Source organism: Triticum dicoccoides, chromosome 2A (genome assembly GCF_002162155.2).
Source record: "Triticum dicoccoides isolate Atlit2015 ecotype Zavitan chromosome 2A, WEW_v2.0, whole genome shotgun sequence".
Taxonomy (NCBI): domain Eukaryota; kingdom Viridiplantae; phylum Streptophyta; class Magnoliopsida; order Poales; family Poaceae; genus Triticum; species Triticum dicoccoides.
In genome coordinates, this window is record NC_041382.1 from 97398996 (window position 1) to 97426047 (window position 27052).

Here is a 27052-nt window from a genome sequence, read left to right on the forward strand (position 1 = left end):
TCTATTAATTATGGAGCTGCCAACCCCATCAAGCAAAATATTTGTTCTTTTGGGGCTGGCACCTCGAACAAGCATAAAAATAGAGGGAAGCAGATATACTCCCTCCGATTCTATTTACTCTGCCCATAACTCTTGACCCGCATACCAAGGAGGGCATTGGTTTAATTTTTCTGGACTAATTTGCCAATTAATTAGGGCAGAGGCAGATGGGGCGGGGCACAAAAGGAAACCAGCGCTAGGAATCGGCAACGCGCAGACTAATACGAGAAAACTGAGAAAAAGTTATACGCAAAGTAAAAAAGAATCGGAGGGAGGATTGTTGTGTATGCACACACCCTTCTTTCATTAGTTTAGATGAACCATTGATGATCAATTCGGACCAGTGCATGCGATTAAAATTAATTTTACCTAAATAGATGGTGCAGAATAAACTACGACAACTAGATTTGCAACCACGGGATGCTTACGATATCTTCAAAGAACATTGCAACAGCAGCTAGGCTTCACAGCAACATATGGTAAGCCAGTGTGTTTTAGTACATGTGAAATGTAATGAGAGTGGGCTGCTTTCTTGGCTTGTGCCCTCAACGTGTGATCCTACCAAATTACAAATAGTTCAGTTGTCTGCTTTGCTGTATTGCTTGATTCGAATGCTTATTTGTTGTTACGCTATACCTGAGTTGGCCAATATGTCAGCAGTGCCTGATGTACTATCGTAAAGAAATGCATGCCTATTTCATTTGAGTCCTTAACTTTTCCTCTCAACTTCATCACATGTCTTTCTTCATAGTTTATATGGCCACACTGTTAAGTGCTTTCTCAGATTATTTCAACTGCTTAGATGCCTTGGCAACTTAAATATAGCGGTTGTACACTCCCTTTCAACTAGGGATGTCAACTGGGTCCGGTTTAATCCCGATTAAAGTCCACTAGTGGTATGATAGTTCAAAAGAGTTTTTTTTGAGCAAAATGAACTAGGGAGGTAGCAGAAACTAACTAGATGGGACTGGCGGATTTCGTTTATTTGCCGCTTACATCCCTAGTTTCATCTTACCATTTTAATTTCTTTTCGGCTGATGCTGCTTTGAACCATTTAAATATAGTTTGCCATGCTCGGCAATAATTTGTCTGTCGTTTACCATGCAGGCTTACTGCCTGGATCATACGATAACTATCTCTTACTGATGTCCAGCGGAAACCTTTCAGGATGCCGTTCACACTAGGACACAATGTACAACCCCATAATCTATTTGTGGAAGCAGTGCGCCATCCATGTTACCAGATTGTAGCAGTTCAGAGGCAACACCGCCGAAGAGCAGTCTGAGCACAGATATTATAGTGCTTGAAGCTCTACTAGAGGCAGAAAGAGATGGTGTGGCTGCCATGAATGAGGTAATATTTATCTTGAGGCTGGAAATTACGGAATTAGCGGCATGCATTATGCAAGCAACCCAAGAATTGGAGGAAGTAAGAATTTTGCATTTGAAGACGGAGGAGGTCCTGCTGTTTCTGCTATCTGAAGCCCAAGATAATCCCGGTTCTTCTTTAGATACCAGTTCAAATTTTCATTAGATTATTGTACTTGCATGTTGTGTCATGTCTCTGAATGGATTATGTTGCAAGACCCCCTATGTTGTCCATGTGTTGTAATGATCTGAATTTTTTAGGCGAGGTAATCCTCAGAACTTGTATGATTGACATAAGGTGAACTGTTTGTCGTGTGAGCATATTGTATTGGATGAAATAACTGTTTGACTCAGAGTGTATCCAACCTACTGAATTCGAAGATCACGACATTTCTAAATCATAATCATATATAAAGGTGGAATAAATCTTTGTTGTGGTTTTGAAGAAATAAATAACAAAACGTATAATTATCTGTGGATATTCGTAATCGAATACAAATTGGATTTGAATTTAGTTTGCCAGGTCCCAGGGCAAACGTGAATGCTAATTCTCCCAAGTTTTGAACGAAGCGGCTAAACACCCACTATAATTTGTGGGCTGCTCGAAGCAAGTGTTTGCGAGACGGAAATTACTGTCTACCCCTGACACTTGACATCTTTATCGACAGGATTTACATTGCTGTCGATAGGGGTAGACTAGTAACTTCAATCAGAAGTGACACGACAGCCTCTAAGCCCATTCAGACATGGTGGGCGCCAAACGTGGGCGGCAAAACACATTTCATTAAAGCTCGTCCGAAAGACATGTGTCTCTTCCTCCATTTCCCCATTCATACACGATGGGCGGAAAAACAAACTCTCCTCGTCCGAAATCGATGTAGGCTTATATTTTAAATAGGGGCAGATGTGTAACTTCCATCAGACGTGACACAACCGCCCTACCTGTCAGCCTCGTTCATACACCGTGGGTGCCAACCGTGGGCAGCAAAACACCCTCTCCTCGCCTGAAATAGTTACCGACAAATATTTGGGAGATGCGAGATTACCGTCCTATCCTCAACCAACGCGATGTCCGAAATTTTAAACGGGGGATAAGTTCGTAACTTTCCCCCATTTCAGAGAACCGCATCCCAAAGTTTGAGATCCCCCCTCCCCTCCATTTCCCCATTCATACACCGTCGGCAGCACGACAACCTCCGCACTGCGGCCAGCCTCCTCCGTCCGCCACCCCATCCTCCACCTTGCCGGAGCCGCTACCCCTACCCCGTCGTCCACTGCAAGAGATGGACGTCTCTCATCCACGGTGCTGGACCAGCATCCTTTCATCGCCTCCTCTCGCTTCATCGACGCCGCCGTCCACCTTGTCGTTGCCGCTCCTATGACCGCCTCGTCCACGGCAACAGGATATATCCCCCGACCCGGCCGTCTGCCGTCTAAAGTCTTCTTCCCCGCCGCTGACAGCCATCGCACCTACAGCACCCTCAATGTATCAGCATAGGCCTACATGGCGTCGCAAGAGAGGTGGTACTCTTCCATACGTGCTTAAGTTATTGAACTCACCCGGAAAATAGATCGTAATTTGTTTACTGTACTTTTCTTGTCTGTACCAAATTGTAGTGGCTAGTTGAAAGCAAACATTGGTTGTGAAGTAGCTTTGTCCGGTTTGCACCTTCAGATCCGCCATGGCACGGGCACTATACTCGTAAAGCTTATAGTTTCCCCCTTTATATTCACTACCATCATCGTAGGTGCTTCGTGTCGTGCTAGCACTGCTCCTCAAGACCTCAACCCAAAGCTTACGTGTTGAAATACGAATCTGATATGAATCTCATATCACTAAAACAGAGAACGTTTAATTGGTCACCTAATGTTCCTATATTCGTTTCGAAAAGCATGTGCGCCACCCACTACTCCAGCTAGTTCCACTTTCCTGATTTTTCTCTTGATGCTTAGGGTTTTCCCCTTTTATCTACTCTACTATGATCTCTGTAGGTGCTTTCTGTCATACTAGCATTACTCCACCCTTCAAGCTAAATAACACAACACTTAGAATTCGAAAGCTCAGTTGTTCAAATATGATTGTGATATGATACTGATATTAGTTAACCGACACATTTAATTGGTTAGCTAAAGGCCCACTTGAGTTTCCAAATGCATGTCGCGACATATAGAGAGACATCATAATTACATTTCTTTGTCACTTGTTGACCGTACTTTCTTGTCCATACCAAATCTTAGTTGTTATTTCAAAGCAAACATCGGTTGCTAACTACCCTTTGCGCGGTTTGCAGCTTTAGATCTGCCATCCCACTGCCACGGTCAACACTGTACTCATCATGCTTATGTTTTACCCATTTTATGATGACCATAATCAGCCTACGTGGTTCGTGTCGTAATAGCACTGCTCCACCCATCGAGCTAAACAAGCTTAGTTGTACAAATTCATATCTGATATTATTGCTGATATTAGTAAAACTGAGAGATGTTTAATTGGTTAGCTAAATGTTCATACTTTAGTTTCGAAATGCATGTGAGCCACATATGGAGAGACCGGAAAGAATAGTATTTCTTTGTGAGCTTTGGTTCATCATGGGTGGCCAACCGACATTGTATTAAAAGACTTGTGATATCTTTAATCTGCTTGCTCTACTGCTCTTCTTTAAGATGATACTCTTCTCTTGCGGTCGACTGGTCAGGTCGAGTTGTTCTCCCTTAGTATATTTTGAATCCGTCAGGTCAGGTCGACTTGTTCTTCTTTACTATATGTTGAAGCTATCATCTGCAAAGTTTCATCACTTCTGGAGCTCTCATATTTTGAGTAGTAGGCCACATTATATTAATGCACACAACAAATTACAGCATGCATGGCATCTTTTAAAAGAATTACAGAGATAGCACAAAGGGGTTTACAGGGAGGCAGTATTGGATTACAATCACTTCTGCATTACAAAGAAAATCTCACTTGTTTTTATGTTTTCATGCATGTCAGATACTGAACATTATCAAAATGAATATGAGAATGGCCGCACGAGAGGAATATTGCGGAATGATCCACTGCCTAACAAACTTGGCATGGTGGAGGATGGCCTATCTTATTCACCCATCAAGGTGCTTGCTCTAACTTTGCAAAGTTGTATTGGTCGCACATATTTTGCTTCTGACCTCTTGCATTACTTCTACTTTGTTACACCATCTGCTTAGTTTAAGCATCATATATGAGTATATGCCATACCTATCCATTTTCTGTACCTATTCCATGTGTCATCACACTATGTTTTTCCAGTCAAATGTTGTTATTTCATAATAGGTGTCCAAAAGGAAGAGGGTGAGTGAAGGTCGTCAAGGAGTACAAACTAGGTATTTGGAAAAGGTAGTGATACCTGTTAAATCAGATAGATCAGCAACCATAGAAAACACAGGCCCAACTGGACCACACTTTACCCCTACTCCAGTGGCCAAACCCCTATTAGAACTACTGGGAGCCCAGCGTCAGGTACTGTCTATGATATCAATTCAAAATTTGAACTCCTAAATTTCTGCTTGTGCCTTACCTTCTCTCTTGTATGAAAACTAATTTCAGATGAATCGCCTTGCTCAAAGGATCATACGATCTCAAAACAATAATGGGCTCTGCATTGCTCTTGTCAGTACCTCTCTCCCTTTTGCCTTGTAACGCTGTACTTAATTAATTGCTATTTGATTATGTATCATCAGTCTGCACCTGAGCTTCATTATCCTCTGTTTCTTCCAATATTATTTGATCTATATTTACTCTTTGCAAAATGTAGAATAATGGCAACGCTTATAAAGAATTTTCTTTGGGGAATTTATTCAGTTATCCTTCCATCAACATGGAGAAGGGCTTTGTCCAGCCCGTGTTAACATGTAATGTAAGTTCATCCTTCTCAAGCCTTCAAACTTTGTTCTGGTATAGATTTGGGTAGGCATCATTAACTCCACTGTTGTTTGCTTTGCTGTTTACATCTAATTGGATGTTTGCAACAACTACCAGTTTCAAATTGTAGTTGTAAAAACATGTTCCTTATGCAGAACAGATCCATTTATTTGCTTATATAATTGTGAAACCTGTTACGTGTCTCCTTGTTTCTCTTTCAGACTCGTATCTCTTACGCCAGGCAGAACTTTAGGGAAGATTGTGAGCCAAACCATCTTGAGGACAGCGAGATGACCCCAACGTCCTGTCTTGATGAAGATAGTGAGTTGAAGCTACTCACCAGCAGGTGTGAGACAACCTCTGTGCAGCCGCTGCCTCAATCAGTTCGACTTCTTCAGTCTCGACTTAAAGCGGAAAGGCTTGCTTCAGCTCAGCTCCGACTTGAAGTCAAAGATGCAATGAAGATGTCAGAGGACTACCGTGCGCACCATCATGCCTTAAATCTAGTGTTGATGCATCTATCGTTGACACAATTGAGGTCTACTCATCTTCTTCAGCTGTTTGGGGGGGGGGGGCGACCTGGCCAGGCCTAGTGCCTTCTGAAGTGCTCTCAGTTTTGTATATTCTTTTGTTGGCGCGTTTATTTGCACTGGTGGCGAACTTTGATGCCCAGGGGATGTAATATGTGTGATAGCCGTGATAGCCTAGCGTAAGTTGCTTGCTTATTTATTTCCTTGTTATCTTGTTTATTTGTTTGCTTCTAGTCACTGCAGTTCTTTTTCCGCGGTTTGCTAGTGGCTGCAATAACCTATTTTTTAAAACTAGGCCACAATAACCATGGGCTAATATTTACTGTAGTGACACTGGGCCTCCTACGGGCCGTAGAAACAGTGGGCCTTCTACGGGCCGTAGAAACAGTGGGCCTTCTACGGGGAATATCATCAATGGGCCTTATACGGGCAGTATGATTGATGGCCAAACATGGGCCAATAACAGGCCGCATTATGGCCGTAAATGGGCTAGAGTTGGAATCATCCATTCATGGGCCGACCATAACGGGCCATCGTTAATAGGCCGTATTTGATGACGCTATGAAAACGGCCCAACGTATTAACGGACCACAAATGGGCCGACTGTAACCACGGGCTGAATTTGGCCCACAAGCAGAAAATGACAGTATCGGCCCGTATGTAAACGAATGCTGGAAATGAGGCCAAGAATAAATGGGCTCTGAGAAGGCCGAAACATAACATGGGCTGGAAACGGCCTAATGGAATAACGGGCCATTAATGGGTATAAAGTGATACACTGTTCATTACGGGCCAGTTTCACCACGGGCCGTTAATGGGTGTAAAGTGATACACTATTCATTACGGGCCAGTTTCACCACGGGCCGTTAGTAGGCCAAGAGTTACATAGGGCCTCATATGGGCCGAAAGACGTCATGGGCCATACATGGGCCAGAAGTGAAAACGGGCTGGAATCATATTGGATGGCCCAGATGACGCTACTGGGCCTAATTCAGATAGGGCATAATGGGCCTTGGGTTAGCGGGCTGTAAATGGGCTATATTCGAATAGGCTGTTAACAGGCTTTCCATGGGCCAGCCTACCAGCTTTTGACCAAGTCAAACGGGCCGGCTTTTTCACAGGAATGGGCCTCTGTTGGGCCGTGCCACGTGTCGATGTATCATAGGCGCCTTCCGTCCAATGAGTGGTTGACATCTGTCCCAACAATGAGCCGACACGTGTTTCCTCCAGCCAATGATGATTTTACACGTGGAAAATCCCCATTGGTCGGGGCTGTTAATGGGTTATCGGATCCATAATCCGACCCGATAGCTTAACGGCGTTCCGTTACGGTGGATGCCACGTGTCGGTCACCCTTGACGAAAGCACTTCTGTGACGCGCGATTTATCGTCATGGAAGTGGACACTTCCGTGATGATAATTTTGGTAATGTCATGGAACACTTCTACGACAGCACAGGTATGACTATCTTGATTCTGTCATAAATTTGTCATGGATGTACATGCATGACAAAAAAAGCGACCTACTGTGACAAACACGTATCATCACAGAAGTGTATTTTTTTGTAGTGGCATATCCTCCACGGTGGCGACGACGACGGGTTTGGCGGTGGTGACGACGATGACGGTTTCGGCGGTGGCTGACAGGTATGGATCGAGCAACCCTCCCCCTCCCCCCGAACAAGATGCTCCCATCTCGTCGGCTCCACCCAGGCTGCTGTTCGTCCCGCCCACCGTGTGATGCATTTCCGCCGCGATCTATTACTGCTCGATGTCGGGCCCCAACCTGCACTGATTGTTCCATATTCGATTGCTTGAGCATGCATTTTACCAAAGGAACGAAACGCCATCAGAATTGTAGAACACATGTATGGTTTTGCATTGGATATGTGTGTCTTAGGTTGCTGAAATTTTAGTTCAATTATTTTCTGCTACAAATTAGCAGATGTGCTCTCACCTAGTTTGGAGTTTTTTCTTAGAATCTATATATGTCTATCTATATGTTTGGAGGCAAAAGTAGGTGTTCATTTCTGTTGTCATTGCGTCGGAGGTGGAGAAACTTTTGAGGTTATGAACTTCCTATTGCCTACATCATCTGTATCTGGCGTTGCAGCTTCTCTTTGGTTGCCTGCATTGTGTAGAAAACTAGTCAGATAATGCAGCTGACCAACAAGCCAGCTGACGAACTACATTCAGTTTATAACACCTCTCAAGCTTAAATTCAGACAACCCTTTCAAGCTGGACTGAAACTTCTAAAACAGAATTCAGAGCCACCAACTTGTAGGAGAATTCAGACAACCCTTTTGTTGGGGATATGACTACCAGATATGACCCGCCCAGGAGGAGCCGGGTCAACCACAATGGAGGTTTACATAAATGAAGCCCAAGAGTATACAAGATGGCGGTTCACTGTTAGGCTTATGATAGGCCCAAGCCCAGAGGCGGCTTAAGGCTCGTACGTATAAACTGCCATGTATGAATAGACTTGTAATGTAAGGCATGTAAGATACGTCACCGAGCCGGACACGTTGTATGAGCCGGTCGGGACTCTATAGGCCGCAGGGCGTCAACCCGTGTATATAAGGGGACGACCCGGCGGTGGCTTAGGACAAGAAAAAACAGATTGAGAGCCAGGTTAAGCGTATTCGCTCCTTGGTCATCGAAACCTAGCAATATCATCTCAACTGGACTAGGCCTTTACCTTCACCGCAAGGGGCCGAACCAGTATATACCTCACGTGTCCTTTGTCCCATTTAACCCCTTTAATCTTCCTAGTTGCGATGGCTCCATGATTAAGTCCTTTCACCAGGACATCTGTCGTGACAATTCCACGACAGTTGGCGCCCACCGTGGGGCCAGTGCACGGTGGATTTGAGTTCTTGAAGGGCTCAAGGGATACGCTGTGGGCCGAATGACCAAGAGTCATCGCGACAAGCTCTACATCGACGATGCAGGTTGGGGCCCCAACACCGGCTCAATTGAGTACGGGTACCGGGTCCCCTTGGGCGGGATCCACGTCTTCATCAGCTGGATTGGCGAGCCGGGCCCTGAGCCGGACATCTGCACCGACATCGTCGAGACGGCTCAGCATGCGAGACCCGCCCTGGCTCAGCCGCCCGTGAAGCGTGCCTTCGTGGGATGCATCCATGGAGGGGAATTTTCTGAAAGATCTGTGTCTGGTGGTGAGAAGGCTGCTACCTCTTGAGCACTGCGTTGGTTTTCCCTTGAAGAGGAAAGGGTGATGCAGCAAAGTAGCATAAGTATTTCCCTCAGTTTTTGAGAACCAAGGTATCAATCCAGTAGGAGGCTACACGCGAGTCCCTCGCACCTGCACAAAACAAATAAATCCTTGCAACCAACGTGATAAGGGGTTGTCAATCCCCACACGGTCACTTACGAGAGTGAGATCTGACAGGTATGATAAGATAACATTGTTGGTATTTTTATGATAAAGATGCAAAGTAAAATAAAAGGCAATTAAAATAACTAAGTGTTGGAAGATTAATATGATGGAGGACAGACCCGGGGGCCATAGGTTTCACTAGTGGCTTCTCTCAAGAGCATAAGTATTTTACAGTGGGTGAACAAATTACTGTTGAGCAATTGACAGAATTGAGCATAGTTATGAGAATATCTAGGTATGATCATGTATATAGGCATCACGTCCGAGACAAGTAGACCGACTCCTGCATGCATCTACTACTATTACTCCACACATCGACCGCTATCCAGCATGCATCTAGAGTATTAAGTTCAAGAGAATAGAGTAACGCTTTAAGCAAGATGACATGATGTAGAGGGATAAAGTCATGCAATATGATGAAAGCCCCATCTTGTTATCCTCGATGGCAACAATACAACACATGCCTTGCTGCCCCTACTGTCACTGGGAAGATTGAACCCAAAGCTAAGCACTTCTCCCATTGCAAGAAAGATTAATCTAGTAGGCCAAACCAAACTGATAATTTGAAGAGACTTGCAAAGATAACCAATCATACATAAAAGAATTCAAAGAAGATTCAAATATTGTTCATAGATAAACTTGATCATAAACCCACAATTCATCGGTCTCAACAAACACACCGCAAAAGAAGATTACATCGAATAGATCTCCACAAGAGAGGGGGAGAACATTGTATTGAGATCCAAAAAGAGAGAAGAAGCCATCTAGCTAATAACTATGGACCCGAAGGTCTGAGGTAAACTACTCACACATCAACGGAGAGGCTATGGTGTTGATGTAGAAGCCCTCAGTGATCGATGCCCCCTCCGGCGGAGCTTCGGTACAGGCCCCAAGATGGGATCTCGTGGATACAGAAAGTTACGGCGATGGAATTAGGGTTTTGGCTCCGTATTTGATCGTTTGGTGGTACGTAGGTATATATAGGAGGAAGGAGTACGTCGGTGGAGCAACAGGGGGCCCATGAGGGTGGAGGGCGCGCCTGGGGGGGTAGGCGCGCCCCCTACCTCATGGCTTCCCTGTTGGTTGCTTGACGTAGGGTCCAAGTCTCCTGGATCTTGTTCGCTCCAAAAATCACATCCCGAAGGTTTCATTCCGTTGGACTCCGTTTGATATTCCTTTTCTTCGAAACCCTAAAACAGGCAAAAACAACAATTCTGGGCTGGGCCTCCGGTTAATAGGTTAGTCCCAAAAATAATATAAAAGTGAATAATAAAGCCCAATAATGTCCAAAACAGAATATAATATAGCATGGAACAATAAAAAATTATAGATGTTGGAGACGTATCAAGCATCCCCAAGCTTAATTCCTGCTCATCCTCGAGTAGGTAAATGATAAAAACAGAATTTTTGATGTGGAATGCTACTTGGCATATTTTCAATGTAATTCTTCTTAATTGTGGTATGAATATTCAGATCCGAAAGATTCAAGACAAAAGTTCAATGTTGACATAGAAATAATAATACTTCAAGCATACTAACTAAGCAATTATGTCTCTTCAAAATAACATGGCCAAAGAAAGTTATCCCTACAAAATCATATAGTCTGGCTATGCTCTATCTTCACCACACAAAGTATTTAAATCATGCACAACCCCGAAGACAAGCCAAGCAACTGTTTCATACTTTTGGTGTTCTCAAACTTTTTCAATCTTCACGCAATACATGAGCGTGAGCCATGGACATAGCACTTTAGGTGGAATAGAATGGTGGTTGTGGAGGAGACAAAAAAGGGAAGATAGTCTCACATCAACTAGGCGTATCAACGGGTTATGGAGATGCCCATCAATAGATATCAATGTGAGTGAGTAGGGATTGCCATGCAACGGATGTACTAGAGCTATAAGTATATGAAAGCTCAAAAGGAACTAAGTGGGTGTGCATCCAACTCGCTTGCTCACGAAGACCTAGGGCATTTTGAGTAAGCACATCATTGGAATATACAAGACAAGTTCTATAATGAATAATTCCCACTAGTATATGAAAGTGATAACATTGGAGACTCTCTATCATGAAGATCATGGTGCTACTTTGAAGCACAAGTGTGGTAAAAGGATAGTATCATTGTCCCTTCTCTCTTTTTCTCTCAATGTTTTATTTTGGGACTTTTTTGGCCTCCTTTTTTATTTGGCTTCTTTGGCCTATTTTTTTCGTCCGGAGTCTCATCCCGACTTGTGGGGGAATCATAGTCTCCATCATCCTTTCCTCACTTGGGACAATGCTCTAAAAATGATGATCATCACACTTTTATTTACTTACAACTCAACAATTACGACTCAATACTTAGAACAAAATATGACTCTATGTGAATGCCTTCGGCGGTGTTTTGGGATATGCAATGAATCAAGAGTGACATGTATGAAAGAATTATGAACGGTGGCATTGCCACAAATACAATGTCAACTACATGATCATGCAAAGCAATATGACAATGATGGAGCGTGTCATAGTAAACAAAACGGTGGAAAGTTGCATGGCAATATATCTCGGAATGGCTATGGAAATGCCTTGATAGGTAGGTATGATGGATGTTTTGAGGAAGGTATATGGTGGGTGTATGATACCGGCGAAAGGTGCGCGGTATTAGAGAGGCTAGCAATGGTGGAAGGGTGAGAGTGCGTATGATCCATGGACTCAACATTAGTCACAAAGAACTCATATACTTATTGCAAAAATCTACAAGTTATCAAAGCAAAGTATTACGCGCATGCTCCTAGGGGGATAGATTGGTAGGAAAATACCATCGCTCGTCCCCGACCGCCACTCATAAGGAAGACAATCAATAAATAAATCAAGCTCCGACTTCATCACATAACGGTTCACCATACGTGCATGCTATGGGAATCACAAACTTTAACACAAGTATTTCCCAAATTCACAACTACTCAACTAGCTCGACTATAATATCACCATCTCCATATCTCAAAACAATTATCAAGTATCAAACTTCTCATAGTATTCAACACACTCATAAGAGAATTTTATTATTAATCTTGAATGCCTAACATAAGAAAATTACCATGCTCTTTTGTAGGACTATCAAAATAATCTAAGTGAATCATGAGAGAACAATAGTTTCTATAAAACAAATCCACCGACGCACTCTAAAAGATATAAGTGAAGCACTAGAGCAAAAACTATATAACTCAAAAGATATAAGTGAAGCACATAGAGTATTCTAATAATTTCTGAATCATGTGTGTCTCTCTCAAAAGGTGTGTACAGCAAATATGATTGTGGTAAACTAAAAGGCAAAGACTCAAATCATACAAGACACTCCAAGCAAAACTCATATCATGTGGTGAATAAAAATATAGCTCCAAGTAAAGTTACCGATGGAAGTAGACGAAAGAGGGGATGCCTTTCGGGGCATCCCCAAGCTTTGGCTTTTTGGTGTCCTTAGATTATCTTGGGGGTTCCATGGGAATCCCCAAGCTTAGGCTCTTGCCACTCCTTGTTCCATAATCCATCAAATCCTTACTCAAAACTTGAAAACTTCACAACACAAAACATAAAGTAGAAAATCTCGTGAGCTCCGTTAGCGAAAGAAAACAAAAGACCACTTCAAGGTACTGTAATGAACTCATTCTTTATTTATATTGGTGTTAAACCTACTGTATTCCAACTTCTCTATGGTTTATAAACTATTTTACTAGCCATAGATTCATCAAAATAAGCAAACAACACACGAAAAACAGAATCTGTCAAAAACAGAACAGTCTGTAGTAATCTATGGCTAGCGCGAGATCTGGAAACCCAAAAATTCTAAATAAATTGCTGGACGTGAGGAATTTATCTATTAATCATCTGAAAAAAGAATTAACTAAATATCACTTTCGAAATAAAAATGGAAGCAGTTCTCGTGAGTGCTTAAGTTTCTGTTTTTTACAGCAAGATTAACAAGACTTTCCTCAAGTCTTCCCAACGGTTCTACTTGGCACAAACACTAATTAAACACAAAAACACAACCAAAACAGAGGATAGATAAATTATTTATTACTAAACAGGAGAAAAATTCAAGGAATAAAAATTAAATTGGGTTGCCTCCCGACAAGCGCTATCGTTTAACGCCCCTAGCTAGGCATAAAAAGCAAGGATAGATCTAGGTATTGCCATAATAGTAGGATAGATCATTAAAACTCATTTCCTATTCTACACGTTCGGCAGCAAGTTTTCTTTGAAGCAAGCAAAAGTAATCAAAAGGGCTAAATTTAATGGGACAAAAGTCCCCAAGATCAACTTTGGGAGGTATAGGTTCCTCCTTTGGCCCTTCGTATTGCACAACCAATTCATCATTATAAGCATTCTTTTGACAGAACTTTGTGAGCCTATACTCAAGAGAATATCCTAGTTTGTTATTTCGAATGGCCAAATCATCATTAAGTTCAGAAATTCTATCAACTAAAACATTGGTAGGAACCTTTTTCTAAGATTTTCTTTGAAAGCAACATAGTCTAGAGATTGAAAACGCATTATTTCTTCTTGATCAAAAAGGATAGCCTCTATGGGAGGACGGCAAGTGTCCACCCTATAATGCACAAAGATTTCTTTGGCCTCTTCTATTATGAGTCTAAACTCATGAGCCAAAAAGATAGTAGCGGCACGCTTAATAGAGGAATGCTCAATATTAGAAAATTCTAGGAAAATCCTTTGTATGCAAGGGTGCATGTGCATGAATTGTCTTTCAAGTTCAACTACAAGCATGGCAATAGCGTCTGCAAGACTACTAGTTCTATGAAGGATAGAACTACCCATAGAAGGTAAAGCACCGGCACAAGTAAAGAAATCTTGGATAACTCCTTTTCCAAAAATATTACCACTGCCAATACAGAATTTTTTGTATGTAAGATAGGGGGTTCTTCAGCAGGAGCATCAGAATTTTTCATGATATTATTATTATCCATATTGACAATAATTTCCCCAATTTCAGACATAACAGCAGAAAGTGCAAAAGGCAAAAAGAGGCAAAATAGAGAAAGAGAGGGAGGATAGAGAGAGAGGGCGAATAAAATGGCAAGGGTGAAGTGGGGGAGAGGAAAACGAGAGGCAAATGGCAAATAATGTAATGCAGGAGATAAGGGTTTGCGATGGGTACTTGGTATCTTGACTTTTGCGTAGACCTCCCCGGCAACGGCGCCAGAAATCCTTCTTGCTACCTCTTGAGCACTGCGTTGGTTCTCCCTTGAAGAGGAAAGGGTGATGCAGCAAAGTAGCATAAGTATTTCCCTCAGTTTTTGAGAACCAAGGTATCAATCCAGTAGGAGGCTACGCGTGAATCCCTCGCACCTGCACAAAACAAATAAATCCTCGCAACCAATGCGATAAGGGGTTGTCAATCCCTACACGGTCACTTACGAGATTGAGATCTAATAGATATGATAAGATAAATTTTTTGGTATTTTTACAATAAAGATGCAAAGTAAAATAAAAGATAATGAAAATAACTAAGTGTTGGAAGATTAATATGATGGAAGATAGACCCGGGGGCCATAGGTTTCACTAGTGGCTTCTCTCAAGAGCATAAGTATTTTACGGTGGGTGAACAAATTACTGTTGAGCAATTGACAGAATTGAGCATACTTATGAGAATATCTAGGTATGATCATGTATATAGGCATCACGTCCGAGATAAGTAGACCGACTCCTGCGTGCATCTACTACTATTACTCCACACATGGACCGCTATCCAGCATGCATGTAGAGTATTAAGTTCAAGAGAACAGAGTAACGCTTTAAGCAAGATGACATGATGTAGAGGGATAAACTCATGCAATACGATGAAAACCCCATCTTGTTATCCTCGATGGCAACAAGACAATACGTGCCTTGCTGCCCCTACTGTCACTGGGAAAGGACACCACAAGATTGAACCCAAAGCTAAGCACTTCTCCCATTGCAAGAAAGATCAATCTAGTAGGCCAAACCAAACTGATAATTCGAAGAGACTTGCAAAGATAACAAATCATACATAAAAGAATTTAGAGAATATTCAAATATTGTTGATAGATAAACTTGATCATAAACCCACAATTCATCGGTCTCAACAAACACACCGCAAAAGAAGATTACATCGAATAGATCTCCACAAGAGAGGGGGGAACATTGTATTGAGATCCAAAAAGAGAGCAGAAGCCATCTACCTAATAACTATGGACCCGAAGGTCTGAGGTAAACTACTCACACATCATCGGAGAGGCTATGGTTTTGATGTACAAGCCCTCCGTGATCGATGCCCCCTTCGGCGGAGCTCCAGAACAGGCCCCAAGATGGGATCTCGTGGATACAAAAAGTTACAGTGGTGGAATTAGGGTTTTGGCTCCGTATTTGATCGTTTGGGGGTACGTAGGTATATATAGGAGGAAGGAGTACGTCGGTGGAGCAACAGGGGGCCCACGAGGGTGGAGGGCGTGCCTGGGAGGGTAGGCGCGCCCCTACCTCGTGGCTTCCTTGTTGGTTGCTTGATGTTGGGTCCAAGTCTCCTGGATCTTGTTCGTTCCAAAAATCACGTTCCCGAATGTTTCATTCCGTTTGGACTCCATTTGATATTCCTTTTCTTCGAAACCCTAAAATAGGCAAAAAAATAGCAATTCTGGGCTAGGCCTCCGGTTAATAGGTTAGTCCCAAAAATAATATAAAAGTGAATAATAAAGCCCAATAATGTCCAAAACAGAATATAATATAGCATGGAACAATCAAAAATTATAGATACATTGGAGACGTATCAACGGCCGTCCAATCTGGTGGCGAGTCATCCACGGGTGAGACAGATTCGTTGTATCAACAGCAAGATGGTGGGCTTGGGGGCTGTTCCGATGGCAGCAGTATTCCGGACCCCTTTGAGCCGCTGAGCAGAGCGGGGATCTTCATGACTGGCACGCAACCCGTTCAAAACTCTACGGCTGTGGCAGCGATAACCACCGGGTCAGCAGCAGCCGGGGCAGGAGGCCCTGCGTGCCCGCCGGCTCAGGTGCTGATGGATCTCATGGATAGGATGACAGCCATGTTGACTGCCGTGGTTAACCCGGCGGATCAGGCTCAACAGATGCATAAGTGGCACGGTTACATGAGGAGGTAGTACAAGCCAAAGAAAACCTAGCAGCAGAGGACGTCAGGATGGCTGCAGAGCGGACGGCTTTGGATGCTCGAGCTCAGTGTCGGTGTCAAAACCGACGGATCTCGGGTAGGGGGTCCCGAACTATGTGTCTAGGCCGGATGGTAACAGGAGGCAAGGGACACAAAGTTTTACCCAGGTTCAGGCCCTCTTGATGGAGGTAAAACCCTACGTCCTGCTTGATTAATATTGATGATATGGGTAGTACAAGAGTAGATCTACCACGAGATCGGAGAGGCTAAACCCTAGAAGCTAGCCTATGGTATGATTGTTGTTCTGTATGTTGTCCTACGGACTAAAACCCTCCGGTTTATATAGACATCGGAGAGGGTTAGGGTTACACAAAGTCGGTTATAATGGTAGGAGATCTACATATCCGTATCGCCAAGCTTGCCTTCCACGCCAAGGAAAGTCCCTTCCGGACTCGGGACGAAGTCTTCAATCTTGTATCTTCATAGTCCAGGAGTCCGGCTGAAGGTATAGTCCGGCCATCCGGACACCCCCTAATCCAGGACTCGCTCAGTAGCCCCTGAACTAGGCTTCAATGACGACAAGTCCGGCGCGCAGATTGTCTTCCGCATTGCAAGGCGGGTTCCTCCTCCAAGTACTTCATAGAAGATTTTGAACACAAAGATAGTGTCCGGCTCTACAAAATAAGTTTCCACATATTGCCATAGAGAGAATAATATTTACACAAATCTAATCTGCTGACGTATTTCGTAGTGTGACGCACCACAGCCAAGCCTTTATTCGAATCGTTTTATTATCCCACCTCAGCGCGTCATGTGAGGCGGTTTCCTTGGCATGTCTTGTTAAAGCAGAGATCGTGTCCCCTTATTCCGAGATTCTCATCAATACGGGCATGGGTAACCCAACCGCGCCATCGATTACGGCGCTTGGAGATAAGCGAGTTTTACCAGGCTGGTGGGGACACGTAGTTGCGTCCACCCATATAAGGGGATAAGGATCCACCTTTTCACCTATTCCTTCTTCCTCCTTTGCCTATCCATTTTCACGCACTCGAGCTCCAGCGCCCAAGTCCGCACTCCCCACCTCAACCTTCTCCAGCCATGTTCGGAGCGGGAGGCAAGTGGATGGTCTCCTCCATCACGGAGGGACACATAAAAAAACTGAGGAAGGCCAGATACTTGTCTAACGACATCGCGTACCGGCTTCCCGAAGAGGGGCAGCTCCTCCCCACCCCAAGGCCCCATGAGAGGGTAGTGTTCCTTCCCCACTTCCTCCACGGACTGGGCTTTCCTATCCACCCATTCGTCCGGGGACTCATGTTCTACTACGGTCTGGATTTCCATGATCTAGCCCCGAACTTCATCCTCAACATCTCGGCGTTTATTGTCATGTGCGAGGCTTTCCTCTGCATCCGCCCCCATTTCTGCCTATGGCTCAAGACTTTCAATGTCAAGCCGAAGGTGGTGTGCGGCAACCAGGTGGAGTGCGGAGGCGCCATGGTGGGCAAGATGCCCAACGCCTTATGGCTCGAGGGCTCCTTTGTGGAGACCCTGAAGGGGTGGCAATCGGGGTGGTTTTACATCACCGAGCCGCGCGATCCTGAGTGGGTCGCAGCCCCCGAGTTCTGGTCCGGACCCCCAACGCGGCTCACGTCCTGGAAAGAGATGGGCCTGTCGTGGGGCCGCAAGGGAGAGCTAACTGGACTGCAAACATGCATCCAAACCCTGGTGGACAAGCAGCTCAAGCTTTTCAACGTAGTCCAGGTCATGCTCATCCGCTGGATCCTCCCGTGTCAACAACGGGCCTTCAATCTGTGGGAGTTCAACCCGGCGCAGCACCAAACTCTGAGCAGGCTCTTCGACACAACGTATGAAGATGCCTGGAAGGTGCTTTTCAAGGGCGCCGAGGCTCCCGCATCCGCTACCGAGGATCGCGGATTCAGTGCACAGCGTCACGCTAGCGCGGTAAATTGTTTGTACCTTTTATAGGGTATTAGTTATTCATAGTTTAACTCTATGCGGGATCTAAGCTCCCTTACCTTTGACAGGTTTGGCAGGCGAAGTTCGGACAGATCGACTGTCCGGCTCCTTTTCCCGAAGACCCAGCCGATGCCCGCTTGGCGAAGCTGCTGGTTCCGGCACCCTATGTGGTGCTGGAGAAGAAGGCCATGAAGAAGGCCATGGGGACTCGAAAAAGTGCCCGGTGCCAGGAGGTGTCGGGTTCATCATCCGACGGCTCCAAGGCGCATTCCTCCCCTAAAGACGAGGAGGACGAAGAAGAGACCTCTCCCGCTCCAGCGGGGGGAGAGAAGAAAAGGAAGGCCGCCCTTATTGGGGAGGCCGAAGGGTCCAAGAAGGGGAAAACCCTTCCTCCGGACTACTCCACCGACGCCGACGACGGCGGAGAGGAGTGGCCGCTCAGGGCCAAGCCCCTGGCGAAATCGTAAGTATCCGGATACTAGAGTAATTCATAGTATTCCTTTATTGCACAACTTTCCCTTATGTCGAATATGATTATGCAGCCCACCCAAAGACCGGCTCGACGCATCGTCGAGCGGTTCACTGGACTCGTTGGATGTGAATTCGCTTCCGACGGCCACCTCCCCCCGCCCTACGGACGACGCCGAAGTATTGTCCCAACAGGTTCCAAGCCAGGAGGAGGTGGTCCTGGAGGCGCCGCAAGGCGACCTTCCGGACTCTAGGAGTAAAGGGGATAAAACCCCCTAGGGCTCCAACTCCGGCCCTAGGCCGGACACCACTCTAGAACCTTCAAGGGTTCCAGAGTCCGGCGGGCGACCTCCTTCCAAGAGGAGCAAGCCCACCGTGCCGGTGAACCCCATCCAACCGGAGGTGCCGGACAATCTGTTGGAGGTGCTCAAAGGCGCCTCCATTGACGAGGAGCACCGCACCATTATGAGTGCGGTGGTCCAGAAGGTTCAGTCCGCCAAGAGCGGGCTGACTGAAGCTTGTGCTAGCCTTTTAACAGGCTTTGAGGTAAGTAAAGAATGTGTAAATAATATTACCGCATAGACAGTAGCCCCTGATGCTCTGTTTGGCGTTCGGGAAGAAAAGCCGAATAGAGGATCAAATAAAATTCGCAGGAGTCTAACAAAAAGGAGTCAATATGCGTATGCAGGCTTCTCTGCTGGCTCCGCCGCACTGACTGCGGAAGTGGACACCCTAAAGCAGAACCTCGAGCAGTCCAAGCAAGAGCTCGGGCGTGCCAAGAAGCAGCTCAAGGACAAGGAAGTTAAGAAATACCTTGTTTTAAATATATATGTAAAAGTGCAATTGCAAAAAATGACAGGATTATCGTGGCTATTGTAGGGGCCATGTCTGAGGTGGCGACCCTTAAGCAAGCGATGTCTGAGGCCGAGAAGAGGGCGGCCATGGAGCGCACCGAGCGGGAGAAGTATGAGGCCCAGGTTGGCAAGGTGCGGCAAGAGCTCCAGGCTCTCATGAAAAAACATGAGAGTTTGGAGCTTGACTCAAAGACGCGAGCGTCCGAGCTCGCGATGGCTATTGAAAATGCCAAGTCTACCAAGGCCGAATCCCAGAAGACCCTCCAGGAGTTGGATGAGGTGAAAAAGATAGCGGCGGGTAAGGCATTCTTTATGCAAAGCAAACACATAAACGTGAGTTACTTGTTACTTACCCGAATCCGGAGCTCTCCAGGAGCGTTCGCAGATCTTCCCCGTAGCGTGTCCGATGCCGCCGTATTCTATCGAGCCGAGGAGGGCAGCTCGACAAAGAAGGTGTTCTGGTCTCAGTATGCTGAGGCCGAACACCCCATGCCCCTGAGCGACCAGCTGAAGCAACTGGTCGAGCTCCACAAGGCGGCCGAACAGGCCATGAAGGGCCTCATAGTTTGGCTGTGGCCTGGAGAGGGTCTGGCTGGGAGCTATTTCGGGCTGGTGCGGCGGCTGGTGTGGGCCTGTCCAAGGCTCGAAGTCATCAAGCACTCCGTCTGCATTGAAGGTGCCCGTAGGGCCCTTGCCCGTGCTAAGGTGCACTGGGGCAAGCTGGATGCTGAGAAGCTTGTGAAGGACGGGCCACCGCCGGGGAAAGAGCATCGCAAGCCCGAGAATTATTATACGGATGTTCTGAAGGGTGCCCGCCTTGTGGCGGATGAATGTTCCAAGGATGTAATTTTTTAGTAAAACTCGCTCGTTTTGTCCTGCGCGCTGAAAACTTGTTCATATGCGCTAAGCAATGCTGTTGGAATTTAAAATATTACCTTCTGTGCGGCTGTTTATCAATTCTGAGAGATGGCAAGTCATCGGCTTCTGCCCCCGTGCCGCTAGTGCTGGGGTGTTCGGGGATAAACCTGAGCGCTCCTTTTCCCATGTTTGGGTCCTTCGAGGGAGGCGCTCAGCACAACGAACAAGGCAATCAGACTATAATGCGTGAACACTCTCACTTAGCCATAGAATTCTATAATTTTAAATTTCGGTGAAGCCCCTGGTATTCGGAAGACCGAGTTCGGGGCGCTATCCACGCCTTGGCCGGACAGAGCCGACTCCTCGCTCTAAGCGGCATAAGTCTTTAGGGACTCGAAAAACCTCTCGAACAGCGACCGGCTCTCGCTTCATCCTGATAGTCAGTTTTAGCTTTCTCTACTGAGGTGCTCGACCCAGCTTAACTGGGGCACAATCGCAGTAGTTCTCCTAGTGCTACCTTAGCTGATATAGCGGAAAGTAAGGCACCAAAACATAGGAGCTGGGCAAACCCAACTATTGACCCAAGACATGATTCGGAGCCGATGCATATAATGCTATAAGTTTGGGGTGCCGCACTTGTTAAAGTGTTCGGACTTCTCACACCGTATTGAGGGGTACTAAAGCCCCTGCCGTATTTTGGCCGTACCAAAGTGTACGGGTGCAACATGTCGTTAAGGAACATATATTTGTAAAAAAAAGTAATGCAAAAATAGACAAAAGCTATGCATTGTTTATTAAAAAGGGTTGCGATCAAAGCAGAACGATACACAATAATGCGATAAGCAAAAGGTTGGACTATTTAACATGTTTGTTCCAGGGGCAGGCTGCGGAGTGGTATGCGAAACAGGTATACTGCTCGTGATAGAGACCACCTGGGAGTTCCGTAATGCGGAATGGCTTGTCTGCTTCCCTGGTTCTTGCATCATTTGTGCGGCAATTGAACTGCCGAACAGGCCTTCCAAAGAATGGAGTCCTGAAAGTAAGAGAAAATTAAAAAATCGGCAGCCCCTGGTGCGGTTTAAGCCGTGTTTCGGGCATGCCATGATGGTGCCCCTCCCCCTGTACCCATGGTATTTCTAGAGCGTAGTTATGTACGCGAAGCACTGGTGTCGCATTTTTGCGAGGGCTGGGGTTGGGGCCGCATTGCTATGCCTGCTCGGAACGTGCCAGGCGGTCTTGTTGTAGGTTACTCCGGGCGCGCTTGACGGTGTCCGGACGTTTAATGGCCGGACTGGAGAACTGCCTGGAGAGGCTGCTTTGTACTTCCGCTACAAGGGCCGCCGTGTGCTCCTCCATTCGGAGGGAGCGTTCGGTGTTTCCGTTGACCGTAATTACTCCTCGAGGGCCTGGCGTCTTGAGCTTAAGGTATGCGTAGTGCGGTACCGCATTGAACTTGGCGAATGTGGTTCGCCCGAGTAGTGCGTGATAGCCACTGTGGAATGGGACTATGTCGAAGATTAACTCCTCGCTTCAAAAATTATCCGGAGATCCGAAGACCACTTCAAGTGTGACTGAGCCTGTACAGTTGGCCTCTACACCTGGTATTACGCCTTTAAAGGTCATTTTGGTGGGCTTAATCCTCGAGGGATTTATGCCCATTTTCCTCACTGTATCCTGGTAAAGCAGGTTCAGGCTGCTGCCGCCGTCCATAAGGACTCTAGTGAGATGAAATCCGTCAATAATTGGGTCTAGAACCAATGCGGCAAATCCGCCATGACGGGTGCTAGTGGGATGGTCCCTTCAATCAAAGGTGATCGGGCAGGAGGACCATGGGTTGAACTTTGGGGCGACTGGCTCTACCGCGTATACGTCCCTTAACGCGTGCTTCCGCTCCCTCTTGGGGATGTGGGTTGCATATATCATGTTCACCGTCCGCACTTGTGGGGGAAAACCCTTCTGTCCACTGTTGTTCGGCGGCCGGGGCTCTTCATCGTTATTGCTATGCGGCCCCTTGTCGGTATTTTCGGCATTTAACTTGCCTGCCTACTTGAACACCCAACAATCCCTGTTGGTGTGATTGGCCGGCTTTTCGAGGGTGCCATGTATCTGGCACAAGCGGTCGAGTATTCGGTCCAAACTGGACGGGCCCCTAGGATTTCTTTTGAATGACTTTTTCTGCTGACCGGATTTATATCCTCTGAATCCGGCATTAACTGCCATATCCTCAGCATTGTCGCCATAATGCGGCGCTTCTGCTTGTTGCGACGCGGCCGGCCACTACTGTCCCTAGTATCCGAATTACTAGGGTTCTTGGTCATATTGTTGCTACGACCAAGCCAGTTGTATTCTCCCACGCAAAAGCGGGTCATGAGTGTCGTGAGTGCTGCCATAGATTTCGGCTTTTCCTGTCCAAGGTGCCGGGCAAGCCCCTCGTCATGGATATTGTGCTTGAAGGTTGCTAGGGCCTCTGCGTTCGGACAGTCGGCTATTTGATTTTTCTTTGTTAGGAACCATGTCCAGAATTGCCTGGCCGATTCCTCTGGCTGCTGAATTACGTGGCTTGGGTCATCGGCGTCTGGTGGTCGCACATAAGTGCCCTGGAAATTTTCGAGAAATGCAGCTTCCAGGTCCTCCCAACAACTGATTGATCCTGCTGGCAAGCTGTTAAGCCAATGTCGAGCTGGTCCTTTAAGCTTGAGTGGGAGGTATTTGATGGCGTGGAGATCATCACCGCGGGCCATGTGGATATGAAGGAGATAATCCCCGATCCATACCGCAGGATCTGTAGTGCCATCATATGATTCGATGTTTACGTGTTTGAAACCCTCGGGGATTTGATGATCCATTACTTCGTCTGTGAAGCATAGTGGGTGTGCGGCGCCTTTGTATTGGGCTATATCATGACGTCGCTCCAATGAGCTTTGTCTACTGTGTTCGGCCCTACTGGATTTGTGTCCGGCGTGATGGTTACCATCTCGAGTCGTGGGGCGCCCACACGATCCGTAGATCGATCTTGTTTGCCTTGCCTTGTCCTCCAACATATCTCGCAAGTCTGGCGCATTTTCCCATGCCTTGCTACGGGGTGCGGCTTGAGTGGAGGGCCGAGAGGCCTCTCTGTCGCGGCCACGAGGTGGCCAGTCGGCCGTATCAAGTGCTGGTGATGTAGGTTTAAGTGCGTCCTCCTCTAGTTGGGGTAGCAACCTGTGCTTTGGGTAGCTCTTAGAGGGGCGTTCGAGTTTATGCTCTTCGGCCGCAAGGACTTCAGTCCATCTGTCGACTAGCAAATCTTGATCAGCTCTAAGCTGTTGCTGTTTTTTCTTGAGGCTTCTTGCCGTGGCCATAAGCCTGCGTTGAAAATGCTCTTGCTCGATGGGATCCTCTAGCACGACGAATTCGTCATCGTCGAGGCTTGCCTCGTCTTCGGAGGGAGGCGTATAATTATTGTCCTCGACCTCTCTATCTGCCGCTCTCTCATGAGGGTTGGCTTCTCCATCCTCCCGTGCTGAATCTTGCTGGAGGGGGTTTTCTTCGGCACTCTCCAGAGTATTATTATCTCCAGTGTTGGAATCACCGTATTTGCTTTGGCGGGATTTTGAGCGGCGCCGCTGATGCCGGCGCTTAGGCTGTTTCTTGGAGGGGTCATCCTCCGTTGTTCCATCGCCATCTCCTTCTTTTGGGGTGTCCACCATGTATATATCATATGACGAGGTGGCTTTCCGGGGCCCAATAGGCGCTGGTTCTTCATCGTCTCCTGCATCGGCATCCATACCGTCAATGTCTTCGGAGTCGAAATCGAGCATGTTAGTTAAATCGTTAACAGTGTCTACAAAGTGGGTGGTGGGTGGGCTTTGAATTTCTCCATCGTCCGTATCCCAACCTTGCTGGCCGTAGTCCGGCCAGGGCTCTCCTGATAAAGAGAGAGACTTTAATGTCTTCAGAATATCGCTGAAAGGCGAGTGCTGAAAGATGTCCGTGGCAGTAAACTCCATGATCGGCGCCCAATCGGATTTGATCGGCAGGGGCGCGGAGGGTTCGGAGTCCGGAGAGGAGTCCAGCTTCTTGGAGTCACGAGTCTCGCGGAGTGCGGGGCTGGTGTTCAGCTTAATCGCCATTGAGATCGCAGCCCCCGAGGCGGCGTCCAACCACCCATCCTCGATCGGCGTAGTTGGCTCCGATTTAAGGGTCGAAGCCGATGCGGGTGCGGCCTCCAGGGTACTATTCGACGGCAGAGCTAGATCATGCTCATCGTGACAGTGCGGCGTGCTCGGCAGTGGCTCGAATCCGTCGAGGATCAAGTCCCCGCGGATGTCAGCCGTGTAGTTTAAACTTCCAAATCTGACCTGACGGCCAGGGGCATAGCTTTCGATCTGCTCCAGATGGCCAAGTGAATTGGCCCGCAGTGTGAAGCCGCCGAAGATGAAGATTTGTCCGGGGAGGAAAGTCTCACCCTGGACTGCATCGCTATTGATGATCATAGGAGCCATCAAGCCTAACGGCGACGACATAGAGGAACTCTCAATGAAAGCACCAATGTCGGTGTCAAAACCGGCGGATCTCGGGTAGGGGGTCCTGAACTGTGCGTCTAGGCCGGATGGTAACAGGAGGCAAGGGACACGAAGTTTTACCCAGGTTCGGGCCCTCTTGATGGAGGTAAAACCCTACGTCCTGCTTGATTAATATTGATGATATGGGTAGTACAAGAGTAGATCTACCACGAGATCGGAGAGGCTAAACCCTAGAAGCTAGCCTATGGTATGATTGTTGTTATGTATGTTGTCCTATGGACTAAAACCCTCCGGTTTATATAGACACATGTAGGATCGAAAGTATGTCTAGAGGGGGGTGATTAGACTACTTGACCAAATAAAAACTTAACCTTTTCCCAATTTTAGTTCTTGGCAGATTTTAGCTATTGTAGGACAAGTCAAGCAATCATCACACAATTCAAGCAAGCATGCAAAGAGTATATTGGCAGCAGAAAGTAAAGCATGCAACTTGCAAGAATGTAAAGGGAAGGGTTTGGAGAATTCAAACGCAATTGGAGACACGGATGTTTTTCCCGTGGTTCGGATAGGTGGTGCTATCCTACATCCACGTTGATGGAGACTTCAACCCACGAAGGGTAACGGTTGTGCGAGTCCATGGAGGGCTCCACCCATGAAGGGTAATGGTTGCGCGAGTCCACGAAGGGCTCCACCCACGAAGGGTCCACGAAGAAGCAACCACCCACGAAGGGTCCACGAAGAAGCAACCTTGTCTATCCCACCATGGCCATCGCCCACGAAGGACTTGCCTCACTAGCGGTAGATCTTCACGAAGTAGGCGATCTCCTTGCCCTTACAAACTCCTTGGTTCAACTCCACAATCTTGTCGGAGACTCCCAAGTGACATCTAGCCAATCTAGGAGACACCACTCTCCAAGAAGTAACAAATGGTGTGTTGATAATGAACTCCTTGCTCTTGTGCTTCAAATGATAGTCTCCCCAACACTCAACTCTCTCTCATAGGATTTGGATTTTGTGGAAAGAAGATTTGAGTGGAAAGCAACTTGGGGAAGGCTAGAGATCAAGATTCATATGGTAGGAATGGAATATCTTGGTCTCAACACATGAGTAGGTGGTTCTCTCTCAGAACATATGAGTTGGAATTGTGTATGTGTTTTGATGGCTCTCTCAGCGAATGAAGAGGAGGTGGAGGGGTATATATAGACTCCACACAAAATCCAACCATTACACACAGTTTTCCAATCTCGGTGGGACCGAATCAACAAACTCGGTTGGACCGAAAAGGTAAACCTAGTGACCGTTAGAGATTTTCGGTGGGACTGACATGCAACTCGGTAGGACCGATATGGTTAGGGTTTGGGCATAACGTAATCTCGGTGAGACCGATTACACAAACTCGGTGAGACCGAGTTTGGTAATAAGCTAACTAGAGAGTTGGTCAGGCAAACTCGGTGGGACCGATTTGCTCTTTCGGTGAGACCGAAAAGTTACAAAAGGGAAACAAAGAGTTTACATTGCAATCTCGGGGGGACCGATTCGCTCTTTTGGTGAGACCGAAAAGTTACAAAAGGGAAACAGAGAGTTTGTAATCGCATCTCGGTGAGACCGAGATCCCTATCGGTACAATCGAATTGCTAGGGTTTGGCAGTGGCTTATGACAAGTGAAACTCGGTGGCGCCGGATAGAAAGAATCGGTAGGACCGAGTTTGGCTTAGGGTTTAGGTCATATGTGGATATGGGAAAGTAGTTGAGGGTTTTGGAGCATATCACTAAGCACATGAAGCAAGAGGCTCATTAAGCAACACCTCATCCCTCCTTGATAGTATTGGCTTTTCCTAAAGACTCAATGTGATCTTGGATCACTAAAATATAAAATGAAGAGTCTTGAGCTTTTGAGCTTGAGCCAATCCTTTGTCCTTAGCATTTTGAGGGTTCCACTTTCACATCCATGCCATGCCAATCATTGAGCTTTCCTGAAATAGTCATCTTGGAATAGCATTAGCTCAATGAGCTATA